The sequence below is a fragment of the Salmo salar genome, chromosome ssa16 (genome assembly GCF_905237065.1).
Source record: "Salmo salar chromosome ssa16, Ssal_v3.1, whole genome shotgun sequence".
In the NCBI taxonomy this organism is placed as follows: Eukaryota; Metazoa; Chordata; class Actinopteri; order Salmoniformes; family Salmonidae; genus Salmo; species Salmo salar.
In genome coordinates, this window is record NC_059457.1 from 88,239,196 (window position 1) to 88,249,226 (window position 10,031).

Consider the following 10,031-nt stretch of genomic DNA (forward strand, 5'->3'; position numbering starts at 1 on the left):
AGAGATAATTCTAATTCAGAGATAACCACTGATCTACCTAGGTGTTTTAATGTGGGTAATACAGAGATAATACTAATACAGAGATACCCACTGATCTACCTAGGTGTCTTAATGTGGATAATACTAATACAGAGATAACCACTTATCTACCTAGGTGTTTTAATGTGGATAAAACTAATACAGAGATAACCACTGATCTACCTAGGTGTTTTAATGTGGATAATACTAATACAGAGATAACCACTGATCTACCTAGGTGTTTTAATGTGGATAATACTAATACAGAGATAATACTAATACAGAGATAACCACTGCTCTACCTAGGTGTTTTAATGTGGGTAATACAGAGATAATACTAATACAGAGATAACCACTGCTCTACCCAGGTGTTTTAATGTGGATAATACAGCGATAATACTAATACAGAGATAACCACTGATCTACCTAGGTGTTTTAATGTGGGTAATACAGAGATAATACTAATACAGAGATAACCACTGTTCTACCTAGGAGTTTTAATGTGGATAATACAGAGATAATACTAATACAGAGATAACCACTGATCTACCTAGGTGTTTTAATGTGGGTAATACTAATACAGAGATAACCACTGATCTACCTAGGTGTTTTAATGTGGATAATACTAATACAGAGATAACCACTGATCTACCTAGGTGTTTTAATGTGGATAATACAGCGATAATACTAATACAGAGATAACCACTGATCTACCTAGGTGTTTTAATGTGGGTAATACAGAGATAATACTAATACAGAGATAATTCTAATTCAGAGATAACCACTGATCTACCTAGGTGTTTTAATGTGGGTAATACAGAGATAATACTAATACAGAGATACCCACTGATCTACCTAGGTGTCTTAATGTGGATAATACTAATACAGAGATAACCACTTATCTACCTAGGTGTTTTAATGTGGATAAAACTAATACAGAGATAACCACTGATCTACCTAGGTGTTTTAATGTGGATAATACTAATACAGAGATAACCACTGATCTACCTAGGTGTTTTAATGTGGATAATACTAATACAGAGATAATACTAATACAGAGATAACCACTGCTCTACCTAGGTGTTTTAATGTGGGTAACACAGAGATAATACTAATACAGAGATAACCACTGATCTACCTAGGTGTTTTAATGTTGGTAATACAGAGATAACCACTGCTCTACCTAGGTGTTTTAATGTGGGTAAAACAGAGATAATACTAATACAGAGATAACCACTGATCTACCTAGGTGTTTTAATGTGGGTAATACAGAGATAATACTAATACAGAGATAATTCTAATTCAGAGATAACCACTGATCTACCTAGGTGTTTTAATGTGGGTAATACAGAGATAATACTAATACAGAGATAACCACTGTTCTACCTAGGTGTTTTAATGTGGGTAATACAGAGATAATACTAATACAGAGATAACCACTGATCTACCTAGGTGTTTTAATGTGGGTAATACAGAGATAATACTAATACAGAGATAACCACTGATCTACCTAGGTGTTTTAATGTTGGTAAAACAGAGATAATACTAATACAGAGATAACCACTGATCTACCTAGGTGTTTTAATGTTGGTAATACAGAGATAATACTAATACAGAGATAACCACTGATCTACCTAGGTGTTTTAATGTGGGTAATACAGAGATAATACTAATACAGAGATAACCACTGATCTACCTAGGTGTTTTAATGTTGGTAAAACAGAGATAATACTAATACAGAGATAACCACTGATCTACCTAGGTGTTTTAATGTGGGTAATACAGAGATAATACTAATACAGAGATAATTCTAATTCAGAGATAACCACTGATCTACCTAGGTGTTTTAATGTTGGTAATACAGAGATAATACTAATACAGAGATAACCACTGATCTATCTAGGTGTTTTAATGTTGGTAAAACAGAGATAATGCTAATACAGAGATAACCACTGTTCTTCCTAGGTGTTTTAATGTTGGTAAAACAGAGATAATACTAATACAGAGATAACCACTGATCTACCTAGGTGTTTTAACGTGGATAATACTAATACAGAGATACTACTAATACAGAGATAACCACTGATCTACCTAGGTGTTTTAATGTGGGTAATACAGAGATAATACTAATACAGAGATAACCACTGATCTACCTTGGTGTTTTAATGTTGGTAATACAGAGATAATACTAATACAGAGATAACCACTGCTCTACCTAGGTGTTTTAATGTGGGTAATACAGAGATAATACTAATACAGAGATAACCACTGATCTACCTAGGTGTTTTAATGTGGATAATACAGAGATAATACTAATACATAGATAACCACTGATCTACCTAGGTGTTTTAATGTTGGTAAAACAGAGATAATACTAATACAGAGATAACCACTGATCTACCTAGGTGTTTTAATGTAGGTAATACAGAGATAATACTAATACAGAGATAACCACTGCTCTACCCAGGTGTTTTAATGTGGATAATACAGCGATAATACTAATACAGAGATAACCACTGTTCTACCTAGGTGTTTTAATGTGGGTAATACAGAGATAATACTAATACAGAGATAACCACTGCTCTACCCAGGTGTTTTAATGTGGATAATACAGCGATAATACTAATACAGAGATAACCACTGATCTACCTAGGTGTTTTAATGTGGGTAATACAGAGATAATACTAATACAGAGATAACCACTGTTCTACCTAGGTGTTTTAATGTGGGTAATACAGAGATAATACAAATACAGAGATAACCACTGATATACCTAGGTGTTTTAATGTGGGTAATACAGAGATAATACTAATACAGAGATAACCACTGTTCTACCTAGGAGTTTTAATGTGGATAATACAGAGATAATACTAATACAGAGATAACCACTGATCTACCTAGGTGTTTTAATGTGGGTAATACAGAGATAATACTAATACAGAGATACCCACTGATCTACCTAGGTGTCTTAATGTGGATAATACTAATACAGAGATAACCACTGATCTACCTAGGTGTTTTAATGTGGATAATACTAATACAGAGATAATACTAATACAGAGATAACCACTGCTCTACCTAGGTGTTTTAATGTGGGTAACACAGAGATAATACTAATACAGAGATAACCACTGATCTACCTAGGTGTTTTAATGTTGGTAATACAGAGATAACCACTGCTCTACCTAGGTGTTTTAATGTGGGTAAAACAGAGATAATACTAATACAGAGATAACCACTGATCTACCTAGGTGTTTTAATGTGGGTAATACAGAGATAATACTAATACAGAGATAATTCTAATTCAGAGATAACCACTGATCTACCTAGGTGTTTTAATGTGGGTAATACAGAGATAATACTAATACAGAGATACCCACTGATCTACCTAGGTGTCTTAATGTGGATAATACTAATACAGAGATAACCACTGATCTACCTAGGTGTTTTAATGTGGATAAAACTAATACAGAGATAACCACTGATCTACCTAGGTGTTTTAATGTGGATAATACTAATACAGAGATAATACTAATACAGAGATAACCACTGCTCTACCTAGGTGTTTTAATGTGGGTAACACAGAGATAATACTAATACAGAGATAACCACTGATCTACCTAGGTGTTTTAATGTTGGTAATACAGAGATAACCACTGCTCTACCTAGGTGTTTTAATGTGGGTAAAACAGAGATAATACTAATTCAGAGATAACCACTGATCTACCTAGGTGTTTTAATGTGGGTAATACAGAGATAATACTAATACAGAGATAATTCTAATTCAGAGATAACCACTGATCTACCTAGGTGTTTTAATGTGGGTAATACAGAGATAATACTAATACAGAGATAACCACTGTTCTACCTAGGTGTTTTAATGTGGGTAATACAGAGATAATACTAATACAGAGATAACCACTGATCTACCTAGGTGTTTTAATGTTGGTAAAACAGAGATAATACTAATACAGAGATAACCACTGATCTACCTAGGTGTTTTAATGTGGGTAATACAGAGATAATACTAATACAGAGATAATTCTAATTCAGAGATAACCACTGATCTACCTAGGTGTTTTAATGTGGGTAATACAGAGATAATACTAATACAGAGATACCCACTGATCTACCTAGGTGTCTTAATGTGGATAATACTAATACAGAGATAACCACTTATCTACCTAGGTGTTTTAATGTGGATAAAACTAATACAGAGATAACCACTGATCTACCTAGGTGTTTTAATGTGGATAATACTAATACAGAGATAACCACTGATCTACCTAGGTGTTTTAATGTGGATAATACTAATACAGAGATAATACTAATACAGAGATAACCACTGCTCTACCTAGGTGTTTTAATGTGGGTAACACAGAGATAATACTAATACAGAGATAACCACTGATCTACCTAGGTGTTTTAATGTTGGTAATACAGAGATAACCACTGCTCTACCTAGGTGTTTTAATGTGGGTAAAACAGAGATAATACTAATACAGAGATAACCACTGATCTACCTAGGTGTTTTAATGTGGGTAATACAGAGATAATACTAATACAGAGATAATTCTAATTCAGAGATAACCACTGATCTACCTAGGTGTTTTAATGTGGATAATACAGAGATAATACTAATACAGAGATAACCACTGATCTACCTAGGTGTTTTAATGTTGGTAAAACAGAGATAATACTAATACAGAGATAACCACTGATCTACCTAGGTGTTTTAATGTTGGTAATACAGAGATAATACTAATACAGAGATAACCACTGATCTACCTAGGTGTTTTAATGTGGGTAATACAGAGATAATACTAATACAGAGATAACCACTGATCTATCTAGGTGTTTTAATGTTGGTAAAACAGAGATAATGCTAATACAGAGATAACCACTGTTCTTCCTAGGTGTTTTAATGTTGGTAAAACAGAGATAATACTAATACAGAGATAACCACTGATCTACCTAGGTGTTTTAACGTGGATAATACTAATACAGAGATACTACTAATACAGAGATAACCACTGATCTACCTAGGTGTTTTAATGTGGGTAATACAGAGATAATACTAATACAGAGATAACCACTGATCTACCTTGGTGTTTTAATGTTGGTAATACAGAGATAATACTAATACAGAGATAACCACTGATCTACCTAGGTGTTTTAATGTGGATAATACAGAGATAATACTAATACAGAGATAACCACTGCTCTACCTAGGTGTTTTAATGTGGGTAATACAGAGATAATACTAATACAGAGATAACCACTGATCTACCTAGGTGTTTTAATGTGGATAATACAGAGATAATACTAATACAGAGATAACCACTGATCTACCTAGGTGTTTTAATGTGGATAATACAGAGATAATACTAATACAGAGATAACCACTGCTCTACCCAGGTGTTTTAATGTGGATAATACAGCGATAATACTAATACAGAGATAACCACTGATCTACCTAGGTGTTTTAATGTTGGTAATACAGCGATAACCACTGTTCTACCTAGGTGTTTTAATCTTGGTAATACAGAGATAATACTAATACAGAGATAACCACTGATCTACCTAGGTGTTTTAATGTGGATAATACAGAGATAATACTAATACAGACATAACCACTGATCTACCTAGGTGTTTTAATGTTGGTACTACAGAGATAATACTAATACAGAGATAACCACTGATCTACCTAGGTGTTTTAATGTGGGTAATACAGAGATAATACTAATACAGAGATAACCACTGATCTACCTAGGTGTTTTAATGTGGGTAATACAGAGATAATACTAATACAGAGATAACCAATGCTCTACCTAGGTGTTTTAATGTGGATAATACTAATACAGAGATAATACTAATACAGACATAACCACTGATCTACCTAGGTGTTTTAATGTTGGTAATACAGAGATAATACTAATACAGAGATAACCACTGATCTACCTAGGTGTTTTAATGTGGGTAATACTAATGCAGAGATAACCACCGATCTACCTAGGTGTTTTAATGTGGGTAATACAGAGATAATACTAATACAGAGATAACCACTGATCTACCTAGGTGTTTTAATGTGGGTAATACAGAGATAACCACTGTTCTACCTAGGTGTTTTAATGTGGATAATACAGAGATAATACAGAGATAATACTAATACAGACATAACCACTGATCTACCTAGGTGTTTTAATGTTGGTACTACAGAGATAATACTAATACAGAGATAACCACTGATCTACCTAGGTGTTTTAATGTGGGTAATACAGAGATAATACTAATACAGAGATAACCACTGATCTACCTAGGTGTTTTAATGTGGGTAATACAGAGATAATACTAATTCAGAGATAACCAATGCTCTACCTAGGTGTTTTAATGTGGATAATACTAATACAGAGATAATACTAATACAGAGATAACCACTGATCTACCTAGGTGTTTTAATGTTGGTAATACAGAGATAATACTAATACAGAGATAATCACTGATCTACCTAGGTGTTTTAATGTGGGTAATACTAATACAGATATAACCACTGATCTACCTAGGTGTTTTAATGTGGGTAATACAGAGATAATACTAATACAGAGATAACCACTGATCTACCTAGGTGTTTTAATGTGGATAATACAGAGATAATACTAATACAGAGATAACCACTGATCTACCTAGGTGTTTTAATGTGGATAATACTAATACAGAGATAATACTAATACAGAGATAACCACTGCTCTACCTAGGTGTTTTAATGTGGATAATACAGAGATAATACTAATACAGAGATAACCACTGCTCTACCCAGGTGTTTTAATGTGGATAATACAGCGATAATGCTAATACAGAGATAACCACTGATCTACCTAGGTGTTTTAATGTGGATAATACAGAGATAATACTAATACAGACATAACCACTGATCTACCTAGGTGTTTTAATGTGGGTAATACAGAGATAATACTAATACAGAGATAACCAATGCTCTACCTAGGTGTTTTAATGTGGATAATACTAATACAGAGATAATACTAATACAGACATAACCACTGATCTACCTAGGTGTTTTAATGTTGGTAATACAGAGATAATACTAATACAGAGATAACCACTGATCTACCTAGGTGTTTTAATGTGGGTAATACTAATGCAGAGATAACCACCGATCTACCTAGGTGTTTTAATGTGGGTAATACAGAGATAATACTAATACAGAGATAACCACTGATCTACCTAGGTGTTTTAATGTGGGTAATACAGAGATAACCACTGTTCTACCTAGGTGTTTTAATGTGGATAATACAGAGATAATACAGAGATAATACTAATACAGACATAACCACTGATCTACCTAGGTGTTTTAATGTTGGTACTACAGAGATAATACTAATACAGAGATAACCACTGATCTACCTAGGTGTTTTAATGTGGGTAATACAGAGATAATACTAATACAGAGATAACCACTGATCTACCTAGGTGTTTTAATGTGGGTAATACAGAGATAATACTAATTCAGAGATAACCAATGCTCTACCTAGGTGTTTTAATGTGGATAATACTAATACAGAGATAATACTAATACAGAGATAACCACTGATCTACCTAGGTGTTTTAATGTTGGTAATACAGAGATAATACTAATACAGAGATAATCACTGATCTACCTAGGTGTTTTAATGTGGGTAATACTAATACAGATATAACCACTGATCTACCTAGGTGTTTTAATGTGGGTAATACAGAGATAATACTAATACAGAGATAACCACTGATCTACCTAGGTGTTTTAATGTGGATAATACAGAGATAATACTAATACAGAGATAACCACTGATCTACCTAGGTGTTTTAATGTGGATAATACTAATACATAGATAATACTAATACAGAGATAACCACTGCTCTACCTAGGTGTTTTAATGTGGATAATACAGAGATAATACTAATACAGAGATAACCACTGCTCTACCCAGGTGTTTTAATGTGGATAATACAGCGATAATGCTAATACAGAGATAACCACTGATCTACCTAGGTGTTTTAATGTGGGTAATACAGAGATAATACAAATACAGAGATAACCACTGATATACCTAGGTGTTTTAATGTGGGTAATACAGAGATAATACTAATACAGAGATAACCACTGTTCTACCTAGGAGTTTTAATGTGGATAATACAGAGATAATACTAATACAGAGATAACCACTGATCTACCTAGGTGTTTTAATGTGGGTAATACAGAGATAATACTAATACAGAGATACCCACTGATCTACCTAGGTGTTTTAATGTTGGTAATACAGAGATAACCACTGCTCTACCTAGGTGTTTTAATGTGGGTAAAACAGAGATAATACTAATACAGAGATAACCACTGATCTACCTAGGTGTTTTAATGTGGATAATACTAATACAGAGATAACCACTGATCTACCTAGGTGTTTTAATGTGGATAATACTAATACAGAGATAATACTAATACAGAGATAACCACTGCTCTACCTAGGTGTTTTAATGTGGGTAACACAGAGATAATACTAATACAGAGATAACCACTGATCTACCTAGGTGTTTTAATGTTGGTAATACAGAGATAACCACTGCTCTACCTAGGTGTTTTAATGTGGGTAAAACAGAGATAATACTAATACAGAGATAACCACTGGTCTACCTAGGTGTTTTAATGTGGGTAATACAGAGATAATACTAATACAGAGATAATTCTAATTCAGAGATAACCACTGATCTACCTAGGTGTTTTAATGTTGGTAATACAGAGATAATACTAATACAGAGATAATCACTGATCTACCTAGGTGTTTCAATGTGGGTAATACTAATACAGAGATAACCACTGATCTACCTAGGTGTTTTAATGTGGGTAATACAGAGATAATACTAATACAGAGATAACCACTGATCTACCTAGGTGTTTTAATGTGGGTAATACAGAGATAACCACTGTTCTACCTAGGTGTTTTAATGTGGATAATACAGAGATAATACTAATACAGAGATAACCACTGATCTACCTAGGTGTTTTAATGTGGATAATACTAATACAGAGATAATACTAATACAGAGATAACCACTGCTCTACCTAGGTGTTTTAATGTGGGTAATACAGAGATAATACTAATACAGAGATAACCACTGATCTACCTAAGTGTTTTAATGTGGATAATAAAGAGATAATACTAATACAGAGATAACAACTGATCTACCTAGGTGTTTTAATGTGGGTAATACAGAGATAATACCAATACAGAGATAACCACTGCTCTACCTAGGTGTTTTAATGTGGATAATACAGAGATAATACTAATACAGAGATAACCACTGCTCTACCCAGGTGTTTTAATGTGGATAATACAGCGATAATACTAATACAGAGATAACCACTGTTCTACCTAGGTGTTTTAATGTGGGTAATACAGAGATAATACTAATACAGAGATAACCACTGCTCTACCCAGGTGTTTTAATGTGGATAATACAGCGATAATACTAATACAGAGATAACCACTGATCTACCTAGGTGTTTTAATGTGGGTAATACAGAGATAATACTAATACAGAGATAACCAATGCTCTACCTAGGTGTTTTAATGTGGATAATACTAATACAGAGATAATACTAATACAGACATAACCACTGATCTACCTAGGTGTTTTAATGTTGGTAATACAGAGATAATACTAATACAGAGATAACCACTGATCTACCTAGGTGTTTTAATGTGGGTAATACTAATGCAGAGATAACCACCGATCTACCTAGGTGTTTTAATGTGGGTAATACAGAGATAATACTAATACAGAGATAACCACTGATCTACCTAGGTGTTTTAATGTGGGTAATACAGAGATAACCACTGTTCTACCTAGGTGTTTTAATGTGGATAATACAGAGATAATACAGAGATAATACTAATACAGACATAACCACTGATCTACCTAGGTGTTTTAATGTTGGTACTACAGAGATAATACTAATA